The sequence below is a fragment of the Puma concolor genome, chromosome C2, assembly GCF_028749965.1.
Source record: "Puma concolor isolate L17-30 chromosome C2, mPumCon1.1.hap2, whole genome shotgun sequence".
NCBI classification, from domain to species: Eukaryota; Metazoa; Chordata; class Mammalia; order Carnivora; family Felidae; genus Puma; species Puma concolor.
The window spans coordinates 98763304-98784083 of record NC_141675.1 but is presented as its reverse complement, the minus strand read 5'-3'; the positions used below and the strand labels follow the sequence as shown (position 1 = coordinate 98784083).

The following is a 20780-nucleotide window of genomic DNA, read 5'->3' as shown; positions in this document are numbered from 1 at the left end:
TTTAACAAAAACTGTTATGAAGTAGGTTCTATTTTATATTCACATAACTTCCTCCTCACTTGGGTTTAGCACGGAAATACACAATACATCAATATGTGTTTCATTAAGACAGTTGTTTCGATATAGTAACAAGCTGGGCAAATAGAGGAAGTGTGCTGGATGTAATTTATTTACATTTTAATAAGACCTCAGATGAATGATACCACACAGGAAGCTCATAGTAAGGTTAGAGAGAATGGTGACTGACAAACTGCCTTGAAGTTTGGAGGCTGTAAATATTACTTAATCAATACTATTACTTCTGAATTAAGATAGGATAACAGTTCCACAGGGATAGGTATTGTGGTCTATGACAAACATTATGCAATGCAGACACTAAAAATTGAGGGGGATATAAATTTTCCAAAATATGATAAAATTTTAAGGTTATAACTTAGAACATAGATCAAATGCTAAAGTGTAAAATAGATATCTCCATGATATCAAAATCTCATCAAAGCCCAAAGGATAGGACTCTACTTCCTTAATACACCAAAGATTACTGCTAAAATTCCCATTTAGTAGAGATGCTAACTTCATGTTAGCATTTGGATTTCTCCTACTTTACATGTTATCTCTTGTGTGAATGGTTCTAAAAATCAGGGCAAGTTTTTTAATGAAATAAGAGATTCAGAAAGCAATGATTTTCAGTCTACAATTACAGTAGCCTGCATTACTCCTGTTTCCAAATGCTGGGCAAGGCCATCTTTGTATGAGACAAATTATCACTAATAATATTTCAGAAATTAATGTGCAGGACATTTGTCTATCTGGTGTTGTTCCAAATAGAATTTTAAAAATCTTGCAAAAGTAAATACAACATTTAAGCAGCAGGTGAAGAAATAATGGTAAAGATACAATAGAACAGGAAAAGTATGAAGAGACGAGGGTGAGGTCAATATACAAAAGATGCATTGTAAATTCTAATACATTTGCTTGAATGCAAAACAAGACTATGATCATATTTATATTAGCTACTATAAACATAAATATTTCATTAGGATTTGCTGTCATGCATTTTTTTCTTGTTTACATCTTATCTACCAACTAGAAATTTAAGTTTCCTGAGAGTTTGTGATTTATGTTTTTCTCTACTACAATTCATAACAACTAGCATGATGCTAACTAGAAAATTGATTCTTGATCACTATTTGCTGATTTGATTTGTGTGAAATATAAAGAATCTGGTCAAAAGGGTATAGTTTAAAAAAAAATTTTTTTTCAACGTTTTTTACTTTATTTTTGGGACAGAGAGAGACAGAGCATGAACAGGGAAGGGGCAGAGAGAGAGGGAGACACAGAATCGGAAGCAGGCTCCAGGCTCCGAGCCATCAGCCCAGAGCCTGACGCGGGGCTCGAACTCACGGACCGCGAGATCGTGACCTGGCTGAAGTCGGACGCTTAACCGACTGCGCCACCCAGGCGCCCCAAAAGGGTATAGTTTTAAAATATCAGATGCTCATGCATATTATATAAAAGAACAAAATAAAGAATTCTGAAAAATAAAATAAATTAAAACAGTGGATTGAAAAAACTAGGAACATTATGCTAAACTCCATTAAAGCAATAAAATTAATTTAAAAAACCTTCATTGAAAATAAATCAATGTAAGTGGACACTTAAATCCCACAGATAATACAGAAGACTCCCAGAGAAATGAAAACACAATGTTGGCGTCATAAAAGTGATTTGCCCCCAAATCCCATATCATTTGTGTCATACGATATAAGAAGTGATAAAGTATGATTGGGAATTCCAATTTGCTGATTGTATAGAACATACGCAATCTATATTATAGAGGTCTATGAATTTTATGAGACGGTACCAGGTTTTATAGATGTTCTTGATTAGAATCTGAACACTATTATTTCAGATGTAAAAACTCATAATTTTGATTTTAAATAATAATTTTAGTTTTAGCAATTTTTAAAATCCACATTTTGACATGGTATACAATTGGTTTATAAAAGCCTTCAAAGTGTTCTTCATAAAATACTAAATGTGATGTTTTACTAGTTATGCAAGGACAATTTAATAATGGGAAATCAATTACTATAAATCCCTTGCTGAATTATCATGCTCCGAATAATCCTATGTTTTTAGAGAAAGAAACTATGCATCTGAATTCTAATGCCCAGCAAACAATTTCTGGCACATAGTGTAAGTACTGAATAAATGTGTGTTAGAACTGACCTGAATTGAAAAAGACATCACAATAGAACTCTATGTCCATCAGTTAGAGTTTAAAAATATTTATTCAAAAAGGCATGTAATGTACTTCAACACTCATTCTTAATAAACAAAGAAAGGGTTAGAAATAGTTTTCTAAAGAATGTCTTAAATCAACAACTAATATCCACCTTGTGACTACGGGAAAAAAAAAACCAAACAAACAACTAGAGACATTACCACATAATCAAGAACAATGATGCTTCCTATCTTCATGGTTACTTAGCTGTTTTGGAATTTCCAGTAATGAAACAGGGTATTAAACAGAAATAAAAAGGAAAAAAGATGATAATGTCATTATTTGCAGATAATTTAATGACCTTAAAAAACTCAAGACAAAAAACTTAACTAAAAAATTATTACGAAAGTTGAATAAAGTAGCTAGATAATAAATATTACACACTGCTATATGATATACAATGATGTTGTTAAGACAGTAAATCATAAGAGTTCTCATCACATAGAAAAAATTTTTTTTCCTTTTCTTTTTATTGTATCTATATGAGAAGATGAATGTTGGCTGCACTATTGGAATCATTGAAAAATTTTAAAAATTATGTAAAATCCTAACAAATCATAACAAAACTATTATAAATAAAATATGGCTTTTCTTGGAATATACACAATTAAGGACAACAACAAGGACATAGCATGCCTTTACTTAAGTATAATAAAGAATTTGGGTACCTATATGAATAGAAAGACACAATTTATTTATTATAAAACATTACATAAATAAAAACATACGATGCTGCTGAATGTGAAGACAATATTGCAAAGATACTGATATTAATTTATAGGTTTAATAAAATTCCAATAAAAATTCCAATGGAACATTTTTACAAACTGAATGCAGTAAGTTAATTCTGAAAAATGAGTAGGTGACAATACAGCCAAGTATCTTTGAAAAAAGAAAAATAAGGAAGGTTTGACTTAACCGATGTGTAAACTTACAATGAAGCTCTAATGGAAACAGTATAGAACCAGTGAAAGAACAGATAATTCAAAAATAGATCCTAATGTTGATAAAAATTAGTAAGCAATAAAGATGGTACCAATTGGGAAATGGTTTGGGGACAATTGATTAACTATGGGGAGCAAAATCGAGATGCTTATCACATACCTTAGGCTAAAATAGTTTCTGGAAGGAATAGAAAATTAAAAATACAAAATAAAATCATGATAATACCAGAAAAATGGTGAGTTCTTATCAGACTTCAAGCTGGTAAAAAGAAGATAAAAGCAAAGGCACAGTCATAGGGAAAGCAATATAATAGAATTGTGTTGCTTCTCACATCAACAACAACAAAAACTATTCAATGGAATATGAAAACTGGGAGAAACATTTTTACATTACGTTGACAAAAGCAGTGATTTAACATTTTAAATATCTTGCAAATCATCAAGACAACAACTTGAGTAAAGAACAGGAGCAAACAATTTACAGTAAGAAAAAAAAAAAACAATGGCAAATAAGCATATGAAAGACATTCCAGCTCCATATTAATCAAATTGTTGCAAATTACAACAAAATAAACAAGGGTGGTTTTTTTTTTTTTTTTTTGCCTGCTGAATTAGTAAATATTTGTAAAATAATACTATTCAAAGGAGGTAAGAGTGTACTTAGAAAAGCACTCTCATATACAATTTGGGAGGAGTTATCAAAAGAACCTTGAGAAGTTTACATACACTACCCCAGAAATCAACCTTCTAAAAATGATGCTGAAAACATAATCCAAGATGTAGATAAAAGTATGTGTGTAAGAATGGTTGTCAGAGTAGTAGGAAAAATGGTGGAAAATAACTTACATGTGAAATATGGAGAAGTCTAAAAGTTTTTGGTACATAAATAAGACATAATATTGTGCAGCCATTAAAAGTATTTCACGATGCTGAGAACTAATAATATAATTAATGCTAATTGAAAAAAGCATAATATTGACTATATGATCCAAAATTTTTAAAGAAAATACACACACACACACACACACACACATCCACATCCACTTAGAAATATACATAAAATTGGAAGGAAGCAGAGCAAAATCTTAGAATTGTTCATCCCTGATTTAAATTTATGCACTATACATTTTTTCTATTTCCATAATTATATGCAATGAGCATATTTTATGTTTTAAGCTGAAAATAAAAACTCAAAACCTTTATTTTAAACCTAAAATGAATTTATATGTGTTCAGAACCCACTCGGGAAAACAAACACCAATAGAAATCACTTTTCTTATATATATGGAATTATTGTGCTCATTCATTTGTGGATCTCCATAATTTTGTGCATAAGGAACTTCTATTGAGATATTTGATTTTCTTATTTTATTTCCAAAGAACATAATATATCTCCTGAATTAAAAGCAAAGGAAAATAAAGTCACTCTTAAGTACCATATTTGACCACAACGCTCTTCCAATGCTCTGCTGGCCCTTTCTCTGACCACTTCTACATGAAGTTTACCTATTTTGTTAATAACTATTTTGGTATCAAGTTCAGTAATATTCAATCTGAGAATGTTTATCTAGCCCATTAAGCCAACACCAAGAAGTCACCTTCAACCAACTGTGACCAACACAGTGAATAGTGCATTTGATTTTCACATCTCCTTTGCCTGGAACACCAGCCATGCTGAATATTCTGAGAGTAACAATGGATAGGACTTAGATTTTTCATCAGTGCTTAAAAAATAGCTGCCAAAGTCAAGACATGCAGTAACCTTCTAAGTAAGTTTGCTGGCTCCATATTGTGTTTGAAGGCACACCCCCTCCAAACGTCTGCACTCACCATCTGCTACTCAACTGCAGAATAATGCACTCAAGTCTGGTGTTGCTTGGCATAGGCAAGGATAGTCAATGTCCAACTCCATTCAGACATGTGCACCATATCAGGAACCTTATGACACAGTCCTCAACATCAATGCAGCACTTTCAAGCCCCACTGCACATCAATCAAGTATGTATGACAGTCAAGCTGATAGACAAAATCTAAGCCAACCCTAAACACCTACTGTGCATGGATCTCTCCAGTTTGCCTGCAGCTCACCTTCTATTAAGACGATAGCTTTGGCCTAGTCTTCCATGCCAAAACAAGTCCATGGAGTCACTCTGGCAAGAAGAAGGGTCTATATCAATGTCAACGAACAAGTTCCTTGCTGCCGACCCTACCATCTGTCCTCCTGCTTCCCACCTACCTTACTTTATGTGGACCTTGATGAATGGGATTCTAACAGTCCAAGATTCTAGGTTAGCCAGCCTTTGCAGATGGGGTCAACATGACTGCCCTCTGGCCAAACACCCAGGGTGACATAGCTGAAGGTTACCAAGAGAGTGCCTTTTTGCAAATTTGATATTGGAAATAAAGCAAATAAAGATGTTCCTACCTGTTTTTGAGGTTTGGGTTTGTGAAGAGAATGATATGTTCAGTGCTTAAAATGAGGATGATTTCTCTTTAAATTTTTTGAAAATATTAAAAATGCTAAAGAATAAATCCCATTTCAACACTATGGATAAGAGAAGTAAGGTAAATAAAAATAAAACTGAGGTTGTTTTAAAGTATTTACAAAGTAGGTTTGAGGAAATGACTTGAAAAATCTCAGAAATATGTAGAAATAAGACTTTATAATGTAATATTAATATAGAAATAGAACATTTCAATATACATTAGATGCAACAATATTAGAGAATAATGTATATGCTAAATGGAGAATAATAGCTTTCAGACCTATTCTCCATCAGTTGTATAGCACTTACAGACTTCATGGCTGAACAGTAGAATTTGATATAATTTTAAATATGAGTAGTTAATGGAGAAATCAAATGTTTTGATCTTAAAAAAGATATTATATGAAATACAATAAATGAATATTGCCTTAAAATTGAAAATAAACTGTTTTTGTGAACATGTTGACAAATCTTTTCAATTAGGTCATTACAAATGCACTGGAGACTGAGCCTAATGACATATAAAACCAACAGAAACACCACTATTTTCAACCCAACTCAGCTTAATAAAATGATATAATGATATGCCTTTATCTTTTCATTCCAGAGAAACTAAATGTACTTCTAGAATGGTCTCTGGACTCACCAAAAACAAAACTCTACCCTAAATTCAAAATATAGTATCATCTAGGCAATTTAGATAAGTAATAATTATAAAGTGAATCTTTACCACACCAATAAGATAATGAACGTGAAAAATATGTTACACATATTAAGTATCATACACAGAATTATTCAGAGCTTCTATCTCAGTGTTTTGTACATACTAAGCACTTCCTAAATACTTGTAGAATTGATTAGAATTTAATTGAAAAGAGAGGTATAATGAGACTTCTATAAGTAGAATTCAGATCCTTTCAAGATCATGGGAAAAAGTTCAATCAAATTATATTACTAGGTACATCAGTTGTCTTTGATGTTATAAATCAAGATGAGTTTCTATTGTATCTAAAGAAAATTTTTGTAGGATTATCTTTGGAGAAATCACAGTGGAATAAAAAGCATGATTACTTTTAATTTCTAAATATATCCAAATTTTTTATCATTCTTTGGTCAAGTAAGATAATGCTATAGAAATCCTACATAAAACCCGAATTTACAATGTCCTGGCCTAATCATCTGGATAATCTCTTTGAATTTTCCTAAAATATGCTCCCATCCCATTTTCTATGGGAATTCTCCCACTGATTAACACAGAGAATGAGAATTTGGCCTGTGCTCTATAGACACCATTGAAATGTGGCCACCTGAGGCATGTAGGGAGGGCATCCAGCTGGCACGCCACATGTTGCCCTGGAGTAGAGTACAATGAGAGGGATATTTTGGCTAAGACTACCTGGACAATCTCTACAAAGGCCCTGATTATGAAAAGGACTTCAGTATCATCATTGTCTCTTGAGTATAATATGAGCCAAGGAAACTTCTGTTTCTAAGTTTATATATTTTACCAAAAAAAGCACTTATAAGAAAAATCAAAGAAGCCTGGGCCATTGATATCAGAATCTGAGCATTATCCATATTACTGGGGGCAACTCTTGATTTTGAGAACCACAGACACTTTAAAATTGATGCTAAAGCACACTAAAGACTTGACCATAAACTGCAACATAGTAAACTCCGTAAGGCAAAGGATGCAAAAACACAGAATGCAAATTTGTCTTTAGTGCAATTGCTAGATTATATATTATGAAAATCAAGAAGTTCATATACTACACATTTAAGAAATATTTGATTTTATTTGTACTTTATGCAACTTGTGGGAAAGAAAAGCCATGCAGTTGAACTGCAATGCCAATGAAATAATTTTGTCAATTTTGAATCCTTTTTTTCAAAACACCATACGTGATTAGAACACATAATAATGCACTACTATTTTTGCCAATTTTCGTTTTAAAACCAAAGTTGTTTTTGTATTACATAAGCACAAAATCAGAATTTCAAAACCAGCAAACATATTTAGGAGTGAATTTTAAATTAAACCCACTTGATTCTTTGTTAGATCAACTTTGAGCGCCAGGAACATTTTTGTAAAATTCCACTGGGGTAAATAGGGTAGCTAGGAAACGCTCCTCATAGTGAGAAGAAGCATATGCATTATTTTCAAGTTTGGTTTAGATTTTTTCATCCTCCTACTGAATGGTTCTAGTGATATTTACAATACAATATGAGTATAAATCTTAAGGGATTTATGATGTCACCAAATGCTGAGAAACAATTACAGCTGGGATTTACATTTGTGTTTATGTATTATTTTGCCTATAGATTCCAAAAACCAATGAAGAAAAACTTTTGATACAAAACATATCCTGGAACTGAAAGACAGATTCCATCTATCATTATAACCAGTTGATAGTAATTCTAAGACAGAGTTTGACAGTAAGTGAAACAAACAAACATAATGGTTTAAATATGCCACTTCAGCCACTAGAGCTGTCAGTCAAGAGGCTTTTTTTTGTATCATTAATTCAATGCCATAAAAATAGGAATTCTTACTTTTCAATAAATTTTGGTGACAAGTTGTCTACACAAAGAAAACCAACACCTATAGGGAAACTTTTAATTTGTCATCATGAATGTCTATTTGAACTTATTTAAAATGTTATAATTGTGGGCTTAATTTACACCCATTTTTTTTTCCCTACAAGCTCAAGAAAATCACAATGATCACAGTGTTCCTAAGCCTAATGAGTCCCAATTTATGACAGAGAAAAATGGAAGCTCAGAGAGATAAAGAGTACTGGAAAGGATTATACTGGAAGTCCAGGAATATATTAAGTGCAGTCTCATGGAATTTTAATAAAACCATAAAAATTACCCTTTTATATTTTTCATTAACTTATCATTTTACTTAACTCAAAATATTGTGCAGAAAAGTTTTATTGCTGACTTAGGTAACTGAACATTTTTATTAATTTAATTAGGTTTTGCAATTTGTGACCAATAAGATTTGGCTTACATCTTGCCTTTTACTTCAGGAATTTAGAGACTTTACGAATCTTAATACCCTGATGGCTACGTAACACTTACGAGGCTAGGAAATAATGAGATTGAACTTGGCCCCTCTTCCATCTTTATTGACAGATAGCCCGAGTGCCAAAAGCCAGCGCTGCTGGTTGTCCATCATCATATCTAAATATTGATTTTCCTAAAACTTGTATTTTGAGACTTTCTTCATTTTAGAATTACAGGTAAAGTCACTTCCCTTTGATATAAACTGCATGCAATAAAGAAGGAGGCAGTCCTACACAATAAATATGTAGGGAATGGTTTTCCACCTCTGCATGCTGCAGAAAATCCCACTGAGTTAAGTAGGGTTCTACCAAGGCCACTTAAACATATTAGCCTATTATGCTCCACATTTCTTTATTGTTCTCAAAAAGCTAATGAAATGTTCCAGTGTAATGTTTATGCTGGAGCACTTTTAAAGGCATTTTCGAAGTGATATTTCTCTCATAACTCCAGAAGGGGGTTCCACTTCCTACAAGTATTTAGTAGACCATGCAGAGACCATGTAGTCTCATTACTGAGACTGTTTAGTTGCATGGCTGGAGAAGAATTCTTAAAGATGATCACTTACGAGTTTCAGTGTGGGCTTTAACATCACTGTAGAGTGACAGGAATTACAAAGCTGGCAAGCACACATGGCATATTGTCCTACTGAATAGATAGATTTTTAAAACTGTGTATTGTCCATTCATAGATAACACTGACTTATATTGTCAATCTATTGGTTCAGGGTATATCAGTGTAAAATTAAACAACTGGTTCTCTAGATTCAGTTCTTTTTAGAAAAATAAGAGACTACGGTCTTCTATCATGAAAACAGTCAGTATGGAGAATGAAACCCCATCAGTTACCTTAGCTGTTGGGGTGTCAGTTTCATCTGTAAAAGACAGGAATCAGACCTATTGATCTCCGTGATATCTTCCAGTTCTAATATATGCTGGTTTTATGATTCCAAATACCAACACTGTGTATTGAGAAATAGCAAAGTATGCAAAGAATAAGGGAAAGAACTTCATTAAATTATTAGCTTTACAGCAAAACTGAAGTTATATAATTGTGCCTTGAGTTCTCATACACAACCACCTCACTTACTAAACATCATCAATAATATGAAAGAAAGGGTGAATATTAAGGTCACATGTGGTAAGGTTAAGGTTAAAGCCAAGACTAAAAATATAATTAATTGAGAACTGAAAAAATTAGAAACTTCTACCAAAATAATATGTAGTATGCCTTGACAAATGACAATTCCTTATATAATCATTCTCAATTAAAAGCAACAATTGGGAGAGATCTTGGAATTTTTTGTTTTTTATTTTCAAGAAATCATACTATAATCCTAAAAAGTATTTAACAGGAGTCATAGCTCTGACTTCCACTGGATAATGCTAAGAATGTAATATCCTTATTCTTATTCTTTTTTAAAAAAAATTGATGTTAACATTTAATATAGATACTGCACTTAATTAATGCCAACTATGTTCCACATGGTTTATTTGCATTCACTCATGCATTCACTCATGCAATCCTTCCATCAACACTAGGGAGTAAGTACTATTAGAACACAGAATCATGGAGGTGGTTATCAGTAATGCTAGACTATCAAACTGACTTATGGGTCCCCCCACTTTTTTTCGGTGTGCAAAGCTAACATAGTGTGCCACCGTGTTTCAAGAATATCACACCTATCAAATTATTATGTTTTTGTATTCTTCCTAATATTAACCAAAAGATGTAAATTCTTCCATGTATTATTCTTCATTCATGAAAGTAGAGATTGAACAGACATGAAATTAGGGGCGCCTGGGTGGCTTAGTTGGTTAAGGGTTCAACTCTTTTTTCAGGTCATGTCATGATCTCACGGTTTGTGAGTTCGAGCCCCACATCAGGCTCTGTGCTATTAGCATGGATTTTCTCTGTGCTATTAGCACGTGCTATTAGCTTGGGATTTTCTCTCTCTCTTTCTCTCTCCCTTCCTCTCTCTTTGTCCATTCCCCGCTTGTGCGTGCATGTTTTCTCTCAAAAGATTTTTTAAAAAGAAAGAAAAGAGATGAAATTAGAAGGTACACACACTTTTTTTCTCACTGTAAGTGTGAAGACATATCCATAAATTACTAGAGGCATAAAAACCAATAACCAGTGAGAATGAAATGGTTTCAAATGACATTATAAGCTCTTAGTAAGTGGATTCTTATAGAGTAATGAACACTAGAATGGCACAAGGAACCTATATTTTAGTCCTGAAGCTACCACTATCAAATTGTATAATTTTGGGCAAGTTAACTTAACATTTAAGTGCATCCATTTGCTTATTTTTTTTCCAATATGGGGAGATTTAGATCTCAAAAGTTTCCTTCCAAAAATAGCATTCTATAGCATGCTACCACAAAGTCAAGTCATGATTTGCTTTGTTTCATTTATTACATAACAGCCATTGATGTAAATGAATGGTATTATATTCACAGCTTTAATTTACAGCAAAGATTGGGCCTGCTTTGTACTCATCTCTCTAGCTGCAGCTCTGATATAATAAGGTGCTATCTTGAACATTGTGAGATATGTCATGTTCATTCCTGCTCAAGATATCTTGGTAGTAATCAGATCATATAAAAACTAAGAAGTGCATGAATACTTGGACTTAATCTTTTTTGACCTCTCCCATACTTTTTGACCTTGACTTAACTATCTCAGCCTGCTCCCCTTGACCTCTAATATTGCTAAATACTAAAGAAGTTCCTGGATATTATGTACCCAAACCAAGAGTGGCAAGCATAAAACAGGTGGAGGTAAGGGCAAGAGTATTATAATTCAGTAACATTTCTCATGCTCCCCAGTATTTATTTAGTTATATTTGTTCCAGAAACTATTTTAACATATGACTATAGGAGAAGTCATGTGCAGCAGGCTGGTATTATTAAGTAAAATCAAAAAAAATCATGGGAACATGGAATATCAGGTTCTATCATTTAAGCATTTCTACCACTAGAAATACTTGACGACCATACCACTTTCTTTGCAATCTGGAAATTGTTTTAAGATAAAGTCAGAAAGTAAAAATCCAGTTTCTATATTGTGGGCGATCAAAGGTCATTTGAAAGGAGAGCAGAGGTCAAGAGCAAACCCCTAGGTCTACTCCAGAAATTTCACTAGAGGGTGCTCTTGGGCTTTTATGAGTTGTCAGTTCTCCAATAAGAAAACCAAATATTGCTTAGAAAATGTTCTGCCTTCCCACAAGTTGGATTCCATCATGGAACCCATGTCCAATACCTCATTATAAATGTAAGGATACTTCAAGAAAACCTTGAGCCTGGTTCCTATTTCCCTTTGAAATTGACTTGTTTCTACCGGTATTTGTAGGCTTCACAAATGTAAGACCCACGAGAGATCTCACAAGTCTTCAAAAGTCTGCATTCTAATTAGGTAACCACAGAAACTTCCTGAGAAATCAAAATGAGCTTAAATGGGGTTAACTGATGAAGCTATTTTTGCAAATGTATTTTTGCAAACACAATTTTGATCTTGTAATTGGTTCATAATTTATATATCTACTGAAAGGATTTTCATTATTCTATAGGACCTGTAGATGTAGTCTTACTGTCAAGCGGAACCAATCTCAAGCAATTATTTATATATTTATTATTTGTTTTAATGATAACAACTAATATTGAGCACTGAATAAGTACTCAATAAATATGTCTGTATCCTTTACTGGGTATAGAAATTTCTGCAGTATATTCCCGAGAAAATGTCATATAATTAATTCATAATCTCTACTCCATATGTTAGACAATTTTCCTTTATGACTATAGTTTTCACATTTCTTGAATTTATATTAAATGACTTATTCTAATTATTCCTGATGCTAGCTTCTTTCTTTCTATATGCTTCTTGTTTTTGCTGCATTCTTAAGAAAAAATGGAACATGGAAATTGTTTTCTGTGATTACCTTTTAATGTTTATTTTTTATTTATTAGGAAGACTGAGCATGTTTTTTGTTTGCCTACACATTTAAAAAATGGCAATAGCATATGATCATACATGGCAATGCTCTTCTTAAGAATCAAAATTAAAGTCTACGTAAATTTCTTCTTCACCTTCAGAATGTAAAGAGTTCTGAACCACTGATGGCCACTGGCCATTATGCCTGGCATCACGGTGACCTCTCATCATGCATGCTTGCAATATTGATGGCTTTAGCATCTTTACAGTTGATCGGATAATTCTGAAGATGATTATGGAATACTAAGGCTTTGTCTGCATTTCTAATATGGTTAAGTTTGAAGTTTCATTATTCTTTAATTGAATCAAGTTAAACAGTTTCTCTCAAAAATTGGCTTGAAGCTTTTGACAAATAAATTCAGGGCCAAAGAGTAGCCCTTTATACTGCATGATTCTGTATAAAGATATGTTTTAACTTCTCATCTGATAAAAGACAAACCAGTACCATCTGTGAATTCCAGCTCCTTTCAACATCCTGCATGGATTGCAACCAGCATGAAAGGTTGGGAAAATAAGTGGATTCTGAGCTTATGAGGGGCCCTCTGTGAGAAGCACCAGATATTTAAGCACGCACATCTGATACATGTTATTCCCCCATTCAACCTGCAGAGGATAGAGTCACCAGCATATATTCAAACTATGCTTCATCCAAGTTGGTTATACATAAGTTTAAAGCACTCTATAAAGAATTGGCAAAATTCCCATGGATACTGTGAAAATAAAGGGAATCGATGAAAAGATATAATTATTTTAGCCCTAGATGTAATTAATTTGTGAGTGAGGTCATTTTCTCTCAAATACATTCAAGTTTCTCCAAATACAGGTCAATGTTTGCTGGGTGATGGGAGAAAAGACCTATTTGGTTTGAGTTTGCCCACGTTCATATTCATTTCTCTATCATAGCAAAATAAAATGTCTTATAAATCTTCACATCTGCAAAGAGGGTTCAAGCTGAGGCAGAGTGACAAGTATTGCTGATTGGCAACAAGAAAACCTCTTAACTATTCATAAGTATCATTTCTATGATTTCCTATTATAGTCTTTCTATTGGAAAGAAACAAAATAGTTCTACCTCATTTTATGAATCAGATGCACTAAAATGTTTAGCTAGAAGTTACACAGCAGATCTCAGTCTAACATGATTATTTCACAATTAAGACACTAAAACACAGGAAAAACAAGTGGCATCCTTTCCCAGGCCATGCAGTTAGTAATGGCAGGTATTATTCAGCGTTCCTGATCCGGTGTTCTTTCTATTGCACAATTTTCCAATGCCACTTGGTTTTTCCCAAAGGATCTGTGTATCATATCATAATTTCATGTTGACTTCCATTGAAATTTCAGAGAAAGAAAAAGAGATATGGGGAAAATTGCTTTTAAGTAGCCAACTCTTCAATGTAGGCAACATCCCTATGTCCAACGGTCTAGTAGTCAGGTGATCTACATGAGCTTGCATGCTCATTAAAAATGTATGCATCACAGGGGCGCCTGGGTGGCTCAGTCGGTTGAGCGGCTGACTTCAGCTCAGGTCATGATCATGCGGTTTGTGGGTTTGAGCCCCACGTCAGGCTCTGTGCCACAGCTAAGAGCCTACTTTGGATTCTGGGTCTCCCTCTCTTTCTCTGTTCCTCCCTCATTCACGGTCTCTCTCTCTTTCTCAAAAAATAAATATTTTAAAAATGTATGCATCATAAAGTACAATTAATATTCTCCCTGACTACAGCACCCTCATATGTTTTACCAGTTCCCAGCCAATGCCATGCTGAATCCTGGAGGCATTCTTATTTCCCTGAAAGTCAGCCCAGCATGAAAACCCTACTGTCTTGTGGGAAGAAGAGTGCAGGTGTACTCTTTGCTTTAAGAAGACTCAAAAAGCCAAATTCTGAACTTACCAAACAGGCAAATTAGGGGGTGATTATTCACATGATAAAAGCATTCACCACAGGATGCTTTTAAATCATAAGCTGCTCTACTACATTCAACATAAGTTATATTACAAGGCTTCCTTTTCACATTCTAGAGTCCATGGTCCCTTATGCAAAGGCGGTGAATGATTGATTGGTGGGCATAAAGTCCTACCACTTATTACCTGCTAGGCAAACCTTCCTTTTTCATACACAAGAGGAATTGGGAGTGTAATTCACTTTTTAAAAATTAATGAATCTTCATTCCTGAAAAAAAACTAGTATCTTTTGAGCACTTACTATGTGCCTGGCACAGTGCTAAGCATTTTATGTAATGATCTGATTTACTCCTCCTCACCATATGTCTACAAGATTAATACAGTTATCCCAATTATAGATGAGGGAACTCGGAGTCAGAAAAGTTAGACTGAGTACTTAGTTAAGTACCCCGACTAAATCTAATAAAATGATACTGCCAGAATTCAATGCCAGACCTGTCAAGAGCTCTGGCCCTCACATGCCTTACAACATTATTTCAGATGAAATGTAATGTCACCCCTTACCTCTCACCTGAGCACAGCTGTACTCTGACACTCTGATGTACCTTCCCCACGCAGCAATCCTGTCTACAGCAACAGGAACCACACACGCAGCCTGTATACACAGACAGGGAACTCACTAACAAGGTGACTTATTTCGATTACCACACTGCTTTATTAAGCCAGAACTCATCTCCTTACAATTCCCACCCATGGGTCCTAACTTTATTCTGTTGTTATTGAAAATTACTAGAATCCCATTTCCCCATAGCTATCACATTCCTCCCATGGTTTCTTCTTTATCTAGGTAAAATTCTTCAGTTCTTCAAACCTTTTATTTTATATAATGGGTATGTCTGCTGTTCACACATATTCTATTCTTTCTTAAAACCGGTTCTTCTGGAGCACTGAGAATTCATCCATGCCATTTCTAAGCAGGTATGTAACTCATAAATGCTTGGAAGGCTGCATAGCACAGTGGTTAAGGGCAGAAGCTCTGGAACCCAGACCGACTGGCTTCAAATCCAAGCTTTACCACTTACTCTGTCTGTTTCCCTAGTGAATTTACTTGATCTCCTGAGCTTCAGCTTCCTCCTTCAGTTATGAAATGAAAATAGCAATAGTACCTACTTTATATGGCTCTTATGAAGATTTAAAAGAGAGACTATAAGTAAACCAATTAGGGTCCTTCTCAGCAGGTTGTTAAATGTTTGCCATTATTATTCATGCTACAGGAGTGGGCGAACACTTAACTGCCTAGGAAAAAATATATGGCCTACATTATTCTATGGTATTGACTTTATTGTCCAAATATAAAGAAGTCAAGCTCTGCTAGAAATGCACTCGACTAAAGACCTGCTTCTACTCCCAGCTCTTCCAAGCACTCCAACTTAAAGATCTTGGACTAGTCACCTTACCCAACTCATCTATCACACGGGAATGGGACAATCTTTCTACCTCTAAAAGGATATGGTTTTATTCTACGATTCTACAATTCTATGATTCTATTCTCCTAGGCCCTGCTTAAATTTCCTTATTAATTGTGTTTGAAGACTACCATTAAAATACTAACTTTTTATCTGAACATTTATATTAATCTTTTGAGATTTCAAGCAGCTTAACTGCATTATTTCCATGAAAGAGAATAAGCCTCTAAGATTCTATAGACGGGTCTCCTGGAAAATGAAAGATGTTATAATTACATAGAAAGGAATTTAATGTTACTTTTGAGGTGATAACCCAAAGTCCTATTCTGCCAGGTCAGCAGAATCCTGCCCTCTTTCTGCCCCACTTGGCCCAGGCTGTTCTTAGTCATCTTGTTGAATCTCAGAGTAGCCCCTTAGATAAACACAACTCCAGGTTTGGGTGGAATGCCAAGTTGATACAACAATCATTAATGTTCTTGTCCACAAAAGTGCATCCAGGTTGGACTGCTTCTTGCCTACCCCAAATCACTTCATTCTGTAATATATATAATGTTCAGCTAATTCTGTTACGGCTGAGTGTGACAGTGCTACTTGTGTGCCCTATTGTTTATCTCTACATCTAATAAAAGCATGGGGACAGGTGTCAATATCCAATCAATTGTCTGTCAAAGACTGTGACAATCTACTCTAACAAAGCAAATTCCACAAAGCAGCAAAGGGACAATCCCAAGTTGACTAATGCCAAAATCTTTGACATTTTGTAACTGAGAATAATGTATTTTTCTACCAATAAAAATGGCATTATTATATTCCTAAAGCTATGAAATGTTATCTTTTCTATTTCTAGAATTCTCTATGTTCAAAGTTAACAAGTTTAATTGACTGTATTCTTAATTGCATGGACAGCTATGATATTTTAAATCTTAAATACTAAATTTGTGCATTAAACTAGTCTCGCCCACTTTAGGTATGACCATTCTTGTTCGTATATAAAACAATTAATATTTTAGGCCAGTGTTCTGTTTTGGTTTTTGGTTTTGGTTTTGGTTTTGGTTTTGGTTGTTGCTGCTGCCTCTGTGTGTGTGTGTGTGTGTGTGTGTGTGTGTGTGTGTGTGTGCTCTGTTTTGATAATTGACTTATAGCATCTATTTGAGAAGGTAGAAAGGTGACAACTTATTTCAGGATATCTACAATTTCATAACACTAATATGGCCTTTAAATATTCTGCTCAAAGAATGTTTAAGTATCAGTCTATCTATAGCCTTTGCATTGTAAAGAGGAGCTTAAAGCTGAAGTAAAGACTTCAGTAAAAAGGATCTGAACTTTATATTCTGGAAGGTAGAAATCTTACAAAAATCAAAGAAATGAAATTACAGATTTTGGAATTTCTGTTTTTTTTCTGAACATAAGAAAATAGTGTGGTGTATATTCATTTACCAAAAAATCATAATATTACTCAGATTGTCTAATACTAATTTTGCTATACCAGCTTTGTTTTGGTTAACATTTGCATGACAACTCTGGTTATGTTTTTAACAAAATGCTCGGCAGAAATGGAGTTCATTTATATGTATATTGCATTACATGTGTACAAAGTCATCCCTTAAAATGCAACACTGTTGTCTTTGAGAAATAGAATGTATACAACATTTGTTTAAAAGATTAGATCAGGGGACACTGGGTGGCTCAGTCTGTTAAGCATTCAAATCTTGACTTCGACTCAGCCCGCATGAGACGGGGTCCACACGGACAGGAGAATCCCTGCTTAGGATTCTCTCTCTCCCTCTTTCTTTGCCTCTGTCTCTGTCTCTGTCTCTGTGTCTCTCTCGCTCTCTCTCTCTCTCTCATCTCTCTCAAAATAAATAAACATTTTTTAAAAAACAATTTTTAAAAAACATTTTCATAGCACTTTAAGCTTCCCTAAGACTATTATTTCACTGAGTGTTTAGGGACCTTTACAGATAGGTATTATTAACTCCATTTTACAGATAGAAAAAAAAAATAAGGCACAGAAAGGTTAAAATGAGTTGCATAAAGTCAACAACTGGCAAGTAGAATATTTTAGACTGCACTGACATACTAAGTATAAGGGAAACCCATCATCTGTGTGTATTGCCCCTCGATAATACAGAAAGGTAAAACACTATCCCATCAGAGTTTTGTAACACCTATTAAACATTTTAAATCTCAGTGGCATTGTCAAGTATTTTAAATCTTAAAGAAGTAAAGAATAATAGCACCAACTTGGCATGCCTTCAAATTTGTAACCCTTGGAAATCCAAAGTAAATTTCTAACTCCTGACTTATAACCCCTCACGGAGGAAACTTAAAAGAAAACCAGAGACAAGCCCTTGGTTCATGGTGCCTATGACGCCATGGATATACAAATCTGCCCCATTTTACAGTACACAAAGAGGAATGGAATTCAGCTGTTATCAGAGATAATAATAAACTTCTGCTGGTGAGTCAGTCTCTTAGCCTCAGATTTACATTCCCACTGTCAGCAAGAGTTTTTCAGTTAAACACTTTTTAAAAGTAAAAATTCAATAAACAACGTTTATATTACCAACAGAATGTATTCTCATTGCTTTGGTGCTAAACTATCAGATGCTTTTCGACTTTGCTCTCTTCTTTCTCTCTTTTGTCCATTTCTTAGCTCCCTCACCGCAACCCTTGCCGCTCTCCATACTTGCTCTCTCCCTGAAGCTGCAAACTGCCTGGACGCCTGCACCCTCACGCTTCTGAGATTAAACCCAGACCAACCCATGGCATGGCTCCCGTTCTTTGTCTGAAGCCAGTGTCTAATTGAGTCAGATATGGACTTACTATCAAATTGAACAGCAAGCCCAGATTTTTTCCTGTTTAGATAAAATGTATGATACTTATATATTTGTATAAAAAATGTCCATCTAATAAATTCTCTCAAAGAAAATGGTCTCATTATATTTTCACCTTATTTTCTCATTCTATTTTTAAAGCCACAGTGAAAGGAAAATTATTGTGGTCACTCTAAAATATTCTCTCCCCTCCCAGTTAAGGTCTGGTTTAGACAAAGCTAAGGCAGTAATTTCTAGTTTGTATTTAAGGACACTAGTTACTGTTTACCTATAGATGTTTGCATACTTGGACTAATGGGGGGTGGGGTGGGGAGGTTATCCTCGGAGTGATAACTAAAGCTTGCCACTTCGTTGTCATTATGTTGTAGGTGTCGGGAGGGTTTTTGTAAAGTTAATTTTCTCCCAATACCATTTTATTCCCCCAGGGAGTGAGCAAGAGGGAAGAGTTGCTTTTCCGCAAAATAAGTCTTACAGCATTGACCAGGGCATTTAAATGTATCTTTACAATTCTCCACTTGGTCTCCCAGGAACAGTTTTTATAGATTTAGATTTTTTTTTTGTCATAAAGTATTCTATTTATTTCTCAGCAGCTGGTGTCAAAAAAGTTGTTGTTGTGTTTTTTTTTTAATATTCCTTTTAAATAAATAAAATCTGTTTTCATATTGTGTAAAATTAGTTTTGCCTGCTGTGAGTTTGTGGCATTATGAAGTGATCATTTCTTCCCATGAATTATTTAAAGTGAGGATATCAAAATCTGACGGAACAATACAATGTACTATACAATTTAATTTTATAATATACCAGTTCATACTAGTACCTCACAATGCACAGCAGTTATATAGTACACTGGCTCAGAAGTAGCAGATCAAGACTATGCCCCTCAGTTTCATATTTTAGTATCTGAGAGTCCCTTCTAAATTTCTCAGTGTGCTAGAGAATCACTCCATATTTGGCTAAAGACATTTTTGCTAACTACTCATGCAGGGCACTGATGTTCAACTAGCCTGGATGATATTTAGCTTCTTTTTTTTTTTTAATTTTTTTTATGTTTATTTATTTTTGAAGGAGAGAGAGAGAGAGAGAGAGAGAGAGACAGAGCAGGCGAGCGGGAGGGGCAGAGAAAGAGGGAGACACAGAATCCAAAGCAGGCTCCAGGCTCAGAGTTCTTAGCACAGAACCAAACGCAGGGCTTGAACACAAGAACTATGAGATCATGACCAGAGCTGAGGTCTGACGCTTAACCGACTGAGCCACCCACGTGCCCCAAGCTTTTTTTTTTTAATTCTTTAAGACACTGCGTTTGATAGTTGTTCACTTTCTCATTACTGTTGGCATTATTAGCCTTTTCTCTGGAGTCTTCTGATCACTTTGTCTTATGGGACAAATGTATGTATGTAACTGTCATTATTCTCATTACAGCGTTTGTAGAGGAAGGGAAAAACAAACCACTCAAATTTCCCACTGCATCTATGGGACTTTTAGCAAAGTTGTTATAAACTTTTAAGGTGAGTGGGGTGTCATGAAGAAATTTCTAATGAATAGGGAAAGGCATGATTAGAAGCTATAACAAAGTTTGGATCAAGGAGACAGCATTGACTTGTATTTGATATATATGTTATCTGATATTTATATTATGTGGTATTTATGTTATGGTAAATTATAACCAAAATACTACATGGATTTTTTTCCTCAAAGGATTTTGTAGCACTCTATAAAACAGATTACATCTGATTAACTCACTATAGTGAAAGGATGGAGTCAATCGACATATGTTATGTAAGCATCAAATAGC

At 34.4% G+C, this 20780-nt stretch overlaps 1 protein-coding gene across 43 annotated transcripts in view; it reads right to left on the bottom strand.

Annotated features, from left to right (window-relative positions):
• Positions 1-20780, bottom strand: part of ZBTB20 (zinc finger and BTB domain containing 20) — a 780465-nt gene that overhangs the window by 482014 nt on the left and 277671 nt on the right. For 5 of the 43 annotated variants that reach the window (XM_086676296.1, XM_086676300.1, XM_086676295.1 and 2 more), the window contains one exon: positions 5320-5381. The exons of the other annotated variants lie outside the window; for them this stretch is intronic. The gene's annotated coding sequence lies outside the window, so the exon portion shown is untranslated. The remainder of the gene's footprint in view (positions 1-5319; positions 5382-20780) is intronic. 43 annotated transcript variants of the gene reach the window in all.